The following is a 12,222-nucleotide window of genomic DNA, read 5'->3' on the forward strand; positions in this document are numbered from 1 at the left end:
AGTGCAATTGAGATTGCGTCATCTGTGGATCTGTTAGGGCGATTTACGAATTTCTGGGATAATGGTGTTGATGTGAGCCATGACCAGCCTTTCAAAGCACTTAATGGCTTCCGATTAGGCAGGTTACCTTCGCTTTCTTGGACACAGGAACTATGGTGGTCTGCTTAAAACATGTAGGTATTACAGACTGGGACAGGTTGAAAATGTCAGTGAAGACACTTGCCAGTTGGTCTGCGTATGCTCTGAGTACATGTCCTGGTAATTCGTCTGGCCCCGCGGCCTTGTGAATGTTGACCTGTTTAAAGGTCTTACTCACGTCGGGCTACGGAGAGCGGGATCACACAGTCACCTGGAACAGCTGATGCTCTCATGCATGCCTCAGTGTTGCTTGCCTCGAAGCGAGCATAGAATTGATTTAGCTCGTCTGGTAGGCTTGTGTCACTGGGCAGCTCGCAGCTGTGCTTCCCTTTGTAGTCTGTAATAGTTTGCGAGCCTTGCTACATAAGACGAGCAATGGAGCCGGTGTAGTATGATTCAATCTTAGCCCTGTATTGACGCTTTGCCTGTTTGATGGTTCGTCGCAGGGCATAGCAGGATTTCTTGTAAGCTTCCGGGTTAGAGTCCCGCACCTTGAAAGTGGCAGCTCTACCCTTTAGCTCAGTGCGAATGTTGCCTGTAATCCCTGGCTTCTGGTTGGGGTATGTACGTACAGTCACTGTGGGGATGATGTCCTCGATGCACTTATTGACTTAGTGACTGATGTGGTGTACTCCTCAATGCCATCGGAAGAATCTAGGAACATGTTCCAGTCTGTGATAGCAAAACAGTCCTGTAGTTTAGCATCTGCTTCATCTGACCACTTTTTTATAGACCGAGTCACTGGTGCTTCCTGCTTTAATTTTTGCTTGTAAGCAGGAATCAGGAGGATAGAGTTGTGGTCGGATTTACCAAATGGAGGGCGAGGGAGAGCTTTGTATGCGTCTCTGTGTGTGGAGCACAGGTGTCCTAGAATTTATTTCCCTCTGGTTGCACATTTAAGATGTTGATGGAAATTTGGTAGAACTGATTTAGCTTTCCCTGCATTAAAGTCTTCGTCCACTAGGAGCGCCGCCTCTGGGTGAGTGGTTTCCTGTTTGCTTATTTCCCTATACAGCTGACCTAGTGTGGTGTTAGTGCCAGCATCTGTCTGTGATGGTAAAAAAACAGCCACTAAAAGTATAGCTGAAAACTCTCTAGGCAAGGAGTGTGGCCTGCAATTTATCACAATATACTCTACTTCAGGGGAGCAAAATCTAGAGACTTCCTTAGATTTTGTGCACCAGCTGTTGTTTACAAATATGCACAGACCGCCCCCCTCGTCTTACCGGAGTGTGTTGTTCTATCTTGCTGGTGCAGCGTATATATCCCGCTAGCTGAATATCCATGTCGTCATTCAGCCACGATTCCGTGAAACATAGGGTATTACAGGATATTTCATGTGGGCATTCCTGCATCTGCTGGAACGCGCCCCTCCCCCCTCGAACATTCCATTGGTTCCTGTGTGGTGATACTGATGGTTTGCCGGGACTGATGGCAACTGTAACATTTTTGCTAAGACTAATCCACCTACAGACAGAAGTGATTTCACGTACCAGGTTAGAAAAACTAACGCAGTAGGTTAGGAGAATTAACATAGCAGGTTAGAAGAATTAAGTTAATGTTAGGAAAAAAGCTAAAATGGTCCAGTTGTCAACAATGTTATTCCCGACACAACAACTGGATGGAGATGTGGGGGAAGTAAGCAGAAAAACCGCGGGTGGAAGATGGTGGATGTTTTGTTTGAAATTGTTGGCGCATAGAGTGGAGATAAGAATGAGGATGGGACTGCAATGGTGAACAAGAAGGAACATAAGAGAAGTAAAGTGGTCATGGAATCTGGCAAACGCCAAGCCTTGCTATTACTTTTTTTTTTTTGCAGTGAGGGTTTTAGACCGATGGCAATATCAGGGAGATCCATTTGACGTCCCAATGAATATCATAGATATGTTGGATAAGGTTGCGTCAGTGAAGATAACAAGAAGTGGGCTTATTTTTGTTGTGTTTCCGAGGAGCAGAGGGAGAGTGCAGTGCAACCAAAAATGATATCGGATTGGAATGTGTTGCGTGTGGATCTGCGTAGCAAAGTGCCTATTGTCACATTCTGACCTTTATTTCCTTTGGTTTGTCTTTATTTAGTATGGTCAGGGCGTGAGTTGGGGTGGGCAGTCTATGATTGTTTTTCTATGTTTGGTTTCTGTTTCGGCCTAGTATGGTTCTCAATCAGAGGCAGGTGTTGTTAGTTGTCTCTGATTGAGAATCATACTTAGGTAGCCTGGGTTTCACTGTTGGTTTGTGGGTGTTTGTTTCCGTGTGTGTGTTTGTCGCCACACGGTACTGTTTCGGTTTTTGTAGATTTCACGTTATCGTTTATTGTTCTTGTTCGAGTGTTCATTTTGTCTTTATTAAAATATCGTCATGAACACTTACCACACTGCATCTTGGGCCGATCCTTACTCCTCTTCAGACGAAGAGGAGATCTGCCGTTACACCTATCAAGGTGGTTGTCTTTGGAGTTGCGCTGAGTGTAAAGGATGTAACTGAAGAAGTATGATGAACAAAAATATAAACGCAACATGTAAAGTGCTGATCCCATGTTTCATGAGCACAAAAAGCTTATTTCTCTCAAATTTTATGCAGAAATTTGTTTACATCTCTGTTCGTCAGCATTTTATAATTTGTCAAGATAATCCATCCACCTGACAGGTGTAGCATATCAAGAAGCTGATTAAACAGCATGATCATTACACAGGTGCACCTTGTGCTAGGGACAATAAAAGGCCACTCTAAAGTGTGCAGTTTTGTCACGGTGCCAAAGATGTCTCAAGTTTTGAGGGAGCGTGCAATTGGCATGCTGACTGCAGGAATGTCCACCAGAGGTGTTGCCAGAGAAATTAATGTTAATTTCTCTACCATAAGCCACCTCCAACATCATTTTAGGGAATTTGTCAGTACATCCAACCGGCCTCACAACTGTAGACCACGTGTAGCCATGCCAGCCCAGAACCTCCACATCCGGCTTCTTCACCTGCGGGATCGTCTGAGACCAGCCACCCGGAAGGCTGATGAAGCTGTGGGTTTGCACAACCAAAGAATTTCTGCACAAACTTTCAGAAACCGTCTCAGGGAATCTCATCTGTGCGCTCGTTGTCCTCACCAGGGTCTTGACCTTCGATTGCCACTGGCACACTGGATAAGTGTGCTCTTTACGGATCAATCCTGGTTTCAACTGTACTGGTCAGATGGCAGAAAGCATGTATGGTGTTGTGTGGGCGAGCAGTTTGCTGATGTCAACGTTGTGAACAGAGTGCCCCATGGTGGCAGTGGGGTTATGGTATGGGCAGGCATAAGCTATGGACAAAAAACACAATTGCATTTTATTGATGGCAATTTGAATGCACAGAGATACCCTGACAAGATCCTGAGGCCCATTGTCGTGCCATTCATCTGCCGCCATCACCTCATGTTTCAACATGATAACGCACAACACCATGTCTCAAGAATCTGTACACAATTCCTGGAAGATGTCCCAGTTCTTCCATGGCCTGCATACTCACCAGACATGTCACCCATTGACCATGTTTGGGATGTTCTGGATCGACGTGTACGACAGCGTGTTCCAGTTCCCGCTAATATCCAGCAACTTCGCACAGCCATTGAAGAGTAGTGGGACAACATTCCACAGGCCACAATCAACAGCCTGGTCAACGAACGAGATGTGTTGCGCTGTGTGATGCAAATGGTGGTCACACCAGATACTGACTGGTATCCTGATCCACGCCCCTACCTTTAAAAAAAAAAGATATCTGTGACCAACAGATGCATATCTGTATTCCCAGTCATGTGAAATCGATAGTTTAGGTCCTAATTTATTTATTTCAATTGACTGATTCCTTATATGAACTGTAACTCTTTGAAATTGTTGCATGTTGCATTTTTATTTTTGTTCAGTGTAGCTAGCTAGCTAGCTAGCTAGCACAGTGTCCTTCACTCCCGCCTGTTGAACACCTGCCTTCGCCGCGATTAACAAAACTGCGGGAAAGCAGTGCTCGTCAAGAGGGGGCGAAGGACAGTCTACTAGCTAGCTAGGTAGTTACCGATCCCGCCTGCTGTGTACCAGAGTCCTTGCTAGCTAGCACCCAGTGTCCTTTGCTAATACCTGCCGAACACCTGCCCTTCTTCTTCTGTGGGGTTTATCGGCAATTGGCATCCTACGTTATAGTTCATCCTATGCAGCCCAGCCTACCGGCTGTGTACCAGAGTCATAGCTTAAAAATGTACCAATAGAAGTATAAAGACGGGTTCCTTTGTGCCGCAATTGCACCCTTCTCTGCTGACAGTGTTCCCCAACCAACACTCTTCGCAGTGTTTGAAAAAAGCGGATGTTTCAGGTTGAAAATACTGTATCGGTTTAAACCAAACATCCATTTCCGCTGAAAAACAGAAGTAGGGACTCCCCTTAGGCATCTTTCTACTCCGCTAGGGAAACACTCTTTTCACGTCACTTTGATACCGAAGTGACTTTTTCATAGCAGGTTAGGAGAATTAATGTAGCAGGTTGGGAGACTGAGGTTAAGGATAGGAAAAGAGTTAGGATTAGCGAAAATGCTCTGCTAATCTTTCTTGATATCAAGTAAAAACCTATTAATGCTCGCCAGTGGTCCGTGGCCATTTATTTTGCATCGGGGACAACAGTTGTTGACAACTGTAGCATTGTAGCTAAGCCTAACCCTTTTCCTAACCTTAATCTCAGTCTCATAACCTGCCACACTAATTCACCAAACCTGCCACGCTAATTCACCTAACCTGCCACGCTAATTATCCTAACCTGCCATAATAGTTTTGGACTAGTAACCGAAAGGTTGCAAGTTCGAATCCCCGAGCTGACAAGGTACAAATCTGTCGTTCTGCCCCTGAACAGGCAGTTAACCCACTGTTCCTAGGCCATCATTGAAAATAAGAATTTGTTCTTAACTGACTTGCCTAGTTAAATAAAGGTAAAAAAATAAAAATAAATAAAAAAGTTACCCTAACCTGCTATGTAAACAAGTAATCTGTGTCGAGAGACCCTCAGTCTCATAACACCGGAACTGACCAATAGCAGGTAACAATGGCTGTTCCCTGATAACAGTGATAGGAGACAGAGGATGGGTCAACAACATTGTAATTACTCTGCAATACTAACCTAATTGACAGAGTGAAAAGACAGAAGCCTGTACAGAATAAAAATATTCCAAAACATGCATCCTGTTTGCATAAGGCAGTAAAGTAAAACTGCAAAATATGCGGCCAATAAATTAACTCTTTGTCCTGAATACAAAGCGTTGTTTGGGGAAAATCCAACACAACAGATCACTAAGTACCACTCTTCTGTAAGGGTTTTCGTCTGATGAGGAGGAGTAGTATGAAGGATCGGAGGAGCAAAATGAAGCGTGGTAAGTGTCCATAATGTTTTTAATATAGACAATAGAACACTCGAACAAAACAATAAACGATGATGTGAATATACAAAACCGAAACAGTACCGTGTGGACCAAACACCCACCACCCAAAAGTGAACCTCAGGCTACCTAAGTATGATTCTCAATCAGGGACAACAATTGACAGCTGCCTCTGATTGAGAACCATACTAGGCCGAACTAAAAAACCAACATAGAAAAACAAACATAGACTGCCCAATCAACTCACGCCCCGACCATACTAAAACAAAGATATAATAACAGAACTAAGGTCAGAACGTGACATCTTCATATTTTCAAGCATGGTGGTGGCTGCATCATGTTATGGGTATGCTCGTCATCAGCAAGAACTAGGGAGTTTTTAGGATACAAAAATTGGATAGAGCTAAGCACATGCAAAATCCTAGAGGAATGCCTGGTTCAGACACTGGGAGACAAATTCTTCTTTCAGCAGGACAATAACCAAAAAAACAAGGCCAAATATACACTGGAGTTGCTTACCAAGGCAACATTGAATGTTCCTGAGTGGCCTAGTTACAGTTGACTCAAATCAGCTTGAAAATCTATAGCAAGACTTGAAAACGGCAGCCTAGCAATGATCAACAACCACCTTGACAGAAGTTGAATAATTTTTTAAAGAATAATGTGCAAATATTGTACAATCCAGGTGTGCAAAGCTCTTAGAGACTTAACCAGAAAGACTCACATCTGTAATCTCTGCCAAAAGTGCTTCTATAAAGTATTGACTCAGGGGTGTGAATACTTATGTTAAATGAGATATTTCTGTATTTTATTTTCAATAAATAAAACATTTCTAAAAACATGTTTTGTCTTTGTCATTATGGGGTATTGTGTGTAAATGAGTGAGAAAGAAAAATATATTCAATCCATTTTGAATTAAGGCAACAAAAAAAATGTGGAATAAGTCAAGGGGCATGAATACTTTCTGAAGACACTGTAGATAACATTAGTTTGGGTTAGGTTGCTTGCTACCTCGCAAGCTTGCTAGCTAGCTAACTGTCTATGTGTTGAGTGCCTTATACAGTTACTGTTAGCTAGCTAGAGCTGTCTAGCTAACGTTAGTGATTACATTACCTTCAATAATGCCTGGGTATAAAAGTAATGTTAAACCAGACTAAAAATTGAATGGTGTAGCTAACGTTACCTATCTAACTAACTGTCTATGTGTTGAGTGCCTGAGTACTGTTAGCTAGCTAGAGCTGTCTAGCTAACTTGCACGATATGGAGGACAGTTTTGAAGTAGGCTAACATTATGTGGTGCAGTGAGTTTGTCGTTGAGAACGTTGTAGGTAAGGAAATTAAAACAAAACATTAGCTGCTAGCTAACCTGTAGGTACACATTTTAATTAAGCCAAATGCAGATTATGTAACATTATAGGCACCAAAGATGTTAACAAAATTATCAGCTAATACATAAACGACATTAAATACAAATGCATTCATTATGGCCCGGGGGATAAGGCTCCACAAGGAGACAACTAGTGACTGGCTATGACTTGGCCTCAATCGAATCCTAGAGCTGACAAGGTAAACATTTGTCGTTCTGCCCCTGAACAAGGCAGTTAACCCACTGTTCCCAGGCCGTCATTGAAAATAAGAATTTGTTCTTAACTGACTTGCCTAGTTAAATAAAGGTTAAACATTTTACTTACATTTAAAAATAAAAAAAAAGAATAAATAAAAAAAGTTACTTGCCTGAAAGTTTATGCTCTTGTTTAGGTTGAACCTGTTAGTTTTGTGGATTTTGTTGTTACTGTATGTCATTTGACGATGTGGTGCTTCCTGAGTTTGGAGTAGATGTCAGGGATGAGTGTGATGATTAGTGTGTAATGGTGGTTGTCAATGCCAATTTGTGTTTCAGTAATGTGTTGCTTTAACATAAAGATGATGGGGACGGCAAGTAGCTTAGCGGTTAGGGCAAGTAATCAAAAGTTCATTGGTTTGAATCCCTGAGCTGAATAGGGGATAAATCTGCTGATGTGCCCTTGAACAAGGCACCTATTAGCGCATTCATCTGTGGTGTTGGTGGTGACAGTGACCAGGCCAGGCTCATTGGTAAAGGGAGACTCTACTTCCTTGTCCCCAGTGGCTGGTGTCATTGCTCTATCGGAGGCCACACGGACGAAGTCAGTGGAGTCATGGCCGACCACATTGCCTGTTATCCTTGCCTTCACCCCACACCTTGCGAGAAGGCGGCAGAATGCAGCCTGGAACTGCCCTGTGTTCGTTCGGGTTGTATTTCCAGCCTCCTGTAAAGACAGATGGTGGTGTTATCCTGAGACAAGGCAAGGTAGTTCAAAACATACCAGATCTCCTCACTGCATTGAAGAACAGCTCCAGATGGTCTTGGCTGAATGTATATGTGAGGACATACTTCTGTAGTTGCAGGAGAGCAGGGAGGATCCTGATGAGGGAATCTATGTTGACCACCCATTCGGTGACTGCAGTGTGTCTGGGAGAAAAAGCTTTGAATTGTAACGAATTGTTGAATTTTAGTTCAAGGTTAAATACAGTTAGTAGTTAAATACAGTTGTAGTTTGGATTCTTATAGGTGGTATGGGTCTGCACTTAATTCAGAAAGAAATAACTCGGTTTTTGTTTCTTCTAACCCCGTCTGATAACAGGACTTCAGAGGAGGCATCAATGGACACATGCTGAGAAACAGCTTCAGGTAATTGTTGTGCTTTTTAAGTCACCATTTTGTTGTGCATTAAACAATAATATCAGGTCACCCTTTTCCTGGCGTATAGAGTCTTGTCCCCCGTGTTTTAAGTTGAGCAGGTACTTCCATGCTTCTGTCAGGAATGCATCAGTTTGGTGCAGATTGTCAGTGTTGATGGCAGCCTTTGAGCCGAGGCCTCCTTGTGCTCCAGACGTCAAACAGCTTGTCTATGATCTGTAACATAACAAGAAATAGTTTGGTTTGCATTTCAGATGTCATTCCCTGAGATAAATGTGTGAGATAAGATATACAACTACAAAATTATTACCTCACAGAACCTGACTGTAAGCATGCAAGCTTAAAACTTGTGTTCCTCACACAGGTACAGCATTCTCAGGGCCTGGGCAACAGAGAGGCTGACGGTTCCTGTTGTCCAAAATCGACATGCCTCCTTGGTCGACAATGTGATCACCTCATCCTCACTTTTGAGGCATTTGTAGCAGTGCAGTGAGTTCCTAACAAGCGTGAGCATGTGGCATATATCTAAAAAAAGATGTGTCGGCTTGTCAACCCCAGATGGTGTAAAGGACGTTACGGTGGTCTCTTGGGTCTGAAGGTCGAACTGGCATCCAAAAAGACGAGACGTTGTTGTGTTCGATGCATGCCTATCCATGGTCAGGGCCTCCAGATGTACTGTATATTGATGTCGTTGAGGGTAGCAATGATGTGCTCTGTTAATGTTATTTGGACCTCCCCAGTAAGTGTCCGGGTGAAGAAGTAGGCCAGCCTTTTCTGAGACTCACTTAGATAATTCATTTGATGATACATCAGTAGCAATACAAGGATATAACATTTATAGAAGAGACAGAAATGCTTATGGATGAGGAGTTGCTGTATATATTCAGAGACATATCCCTGTAATACTTAGAGAAGATCTTATGTCAAATGTTATTGAAGTGTTGTGGTTGCAGGTTCACTTGGCACATCTAAAGCCTTTTCTGTTGGGGTGTTGCTATAGGCAACATAGTGCTAACAGTCAGTGTCTAAATAATATGTGTGAAATGCTTGATAGTGTATATGATGTAAACAAAGAGGTCTACTTTCTTGGGGACCTGAATATTGTCTGGTTTTCATCAAGCTGCCCGCTCAAGTGGAAGCTTCTTACTGTAACCAGTGCCTGTAATCTGGTTCAGGTTATTCAACCTACCAGGTTGTTTACAAACACTACAGGAACAATATCATCACATGTATTGATCACATTTTTACTAATACTGTAGAACTTTGTTCTAAAGCTGTATCCATAGCCATTGGATGCAGTGATCTCAATATAGTGGCTATATCCAGGAAAGCCAAAGTTCCAAGTTAGAAATATTTGTTGGTCTGATGTGTCTGCACTTGATGAATTTATGAAATTGATTCTTCCAATTATTGATAAACAGGCACCTGTTAAGAAACTGACTGTTAGAACTGTTAAGGCTCCATGGATTGATGAAAGCTCTGGGCCTACTAGGTTAGGAAACTAGGGACCTAGCTTAGCAGGAAATGGTGAAGCCACAAGGGAATCAGGGAACTCAGGGCTAAGATACTCTGGACCTACTGCGGCTATAGACTGAGGACCTAGTAGGGCAGAAGGTAAGGTGTCTCTTACGACAGGACACTGAACACGTCAGTCAGGAGGGTCCCCCACTGGGACGTCAGGAGAGTTCCCCATGGGGACGTCATAAGTCTGGAACTAGCAGGAAACAGTTTGGAGGGGCTAGCAGGAACACCAGGGTTGAGACCGGCAGGGACTGAGAAGGCTCCCGCATTATGGATCAATTGACATCCAGAGGTGTCAGCTGGAGTAGGATTCTCCCTCAAGGTTAATAGGCAGGGTGGTAAGAATAAATATTGGGTCCAGAACAGGGGTCGGCAGAACCTCAGTCACTGGAGATGGCACAACTGTGGCAACCAGTTGAGACTCAGGAGCTGGTTGAAGCACAGCTGTGGGAGTGGTAAGCTGAAGCTCCATGGTAGGAGCAGGTGTAGTGTAGTAGGCCCAAATACTAACTTGAGTTCCATTGTTGGAACAGGCTGGATCTGCACGGCCATGGTCAGCTGGAGCACAGTGGTAGGGTGCTCTGCCAGGGTGAGCTCTGGTAGCTCCTCTGGCCCTGGAGAAAGCTGTGGCACTGCTGTGAGGGACTCCAAAGCAGGGGTTGGATCCGAGACCGGGGATAATGTTGAAGCTGAAGTGGAATGGCACTGCATCTGAAGCATCTTCTGACATTTGACCACTCATGGTTCAGATAACTGAGGATCATGTCCAGTGAGAACTGACAATAACTATGTGGTCATTTAGATGAACGCACAATTAAACATTAAACAGGGATTCAGTCTACAGGAGGAAAAGTTCAGCAGGAGGGCAGTGCACGTGTGCACAAACTCAATTCAACCTTGCAATACCTTCTAAAAAACTATTTTTTGTTTCACTTTTTCAAAGCATCAAGTCTATAGAACTTTGTGCGCTGTGTTCATAACTTATTCTAGTTTTGGAAACAGAAACATTTATTGAGATCAGATGTTTCAACGATAAGAACATTAGAAGAATGTCGGCCCTGTTTCATCCTCTCCCACGACATGCGACTGGACTTTCTCTCACTACCATATTTGGTTGTTCCAAACGATGCTTCAGCTTTATAGCCTCTGTGACGTGTCTGGCTTAACCCTTCTGTCTGTAGTCTAACGGTCATATTTTTATGAAATTCGGTGATCTTCAATTTATGTTGAAGTGCAACTACTCTGCAGCAAAATTTGCCATCAAACTGCACATTTCATGAACAAGCCCCTTTAGCCTGGAAACTATATTATGTCCACAACTTCTCCCCACACAAAACCCTTATGTGGAACAACAGAGATGTTGTTAAAAACAAGTCTTTATTCTTCCCTAAGTAATTTGAAGGAAATATATTTGTGCTTGATTTATTTGATAAAGAAGGAACTATACTCTCTTATAGAAAGTTATTAACTTCCCAATACATTATAAAAATGTAATTATATTGGGAAAGCAATACCTTCAGACTTAAAATCTCATTTGTGTTTTGGAGAACATGTGAAGATAGATACACAATTTATGTTAGAAGGTTGCCCCCTGCTGGATAAGAAATGTAATAATACATTCTTAAGATATCTCTTCACTCCATGAACAAGATCTCCCTTAGAGGGAAATTCTTCTGGAATGCATATATTACTGAAAGAAATGACACAAATGTTTTATATCAAATAAAGTAAAAGAAATTCACTTTAAAAACCATGCACAAAATACACCCCTTGCAATATCTTGTTGTCTAAATTCATGGACTTAGAGGACATATGCCTTTTCTGGAATAAATAAGGGGAAGCTATTATATAATTTTTTTTAAGTGTGACTCTGAGAAGTTATTTTGAAGTGAGTTAAGTAATTACATTTAGAATTGAATTAATAAACACCCAACTATTTACAATGAAAGATGCAATATGTTATTTTCTAAGCGAAAACAAAACTACTGAATTAGTTGTTAATTTCTTCATTCTCTCTGGTAAATTGTATATACACAAAAACAAATATTTGAAATCCGTCCCCAAATGCAATGTTTTTTTTATACATGAAATCCAATATTTAATTAAATCTTTAGAATTTGCCAATAACAAAATAGAAAAATATAAATGTAGTGATGTCCTATGTTTTTTGTTGTTATTGTATTCTAATTTGAAAATAAAAATAATTAGTAGTCTAATGGTCGTCTCGCGCTAAACTGCGTATGTGCAGGCCGTCAAATCAAAGGCACTCCTAAAGTTGTTTTTGACAGAAATTAGTCAGTCACTTTCACAGAGTAATTGTAGTAATAAAATGTTGACATTGGCTCTTCTTCGATGAGGTTTAATGGCGGTTGGCATCCAATAAATGTTGCATTACCGCCACCTACTAGACTGGAGTATAAGTCCCTTATACTTAGCTAAAATAAATAAAAATGAACAAATGAACTA

This window comes from Oncorhynchus nerka, linkage group LG15 (genome assembly GCF_034236695.1).
Source record: "Oncorhynchus nerka isolate Pitt River linkage group LG15, Oner_Uvic_2.0, whole genome shotgun sequence".
NCBI lineage: Eukaryota > Metazoa > Chordata > Actinopteri > Salmoniformes > Salmonidae > Oncorhynchus > Oncorhynchus nerka.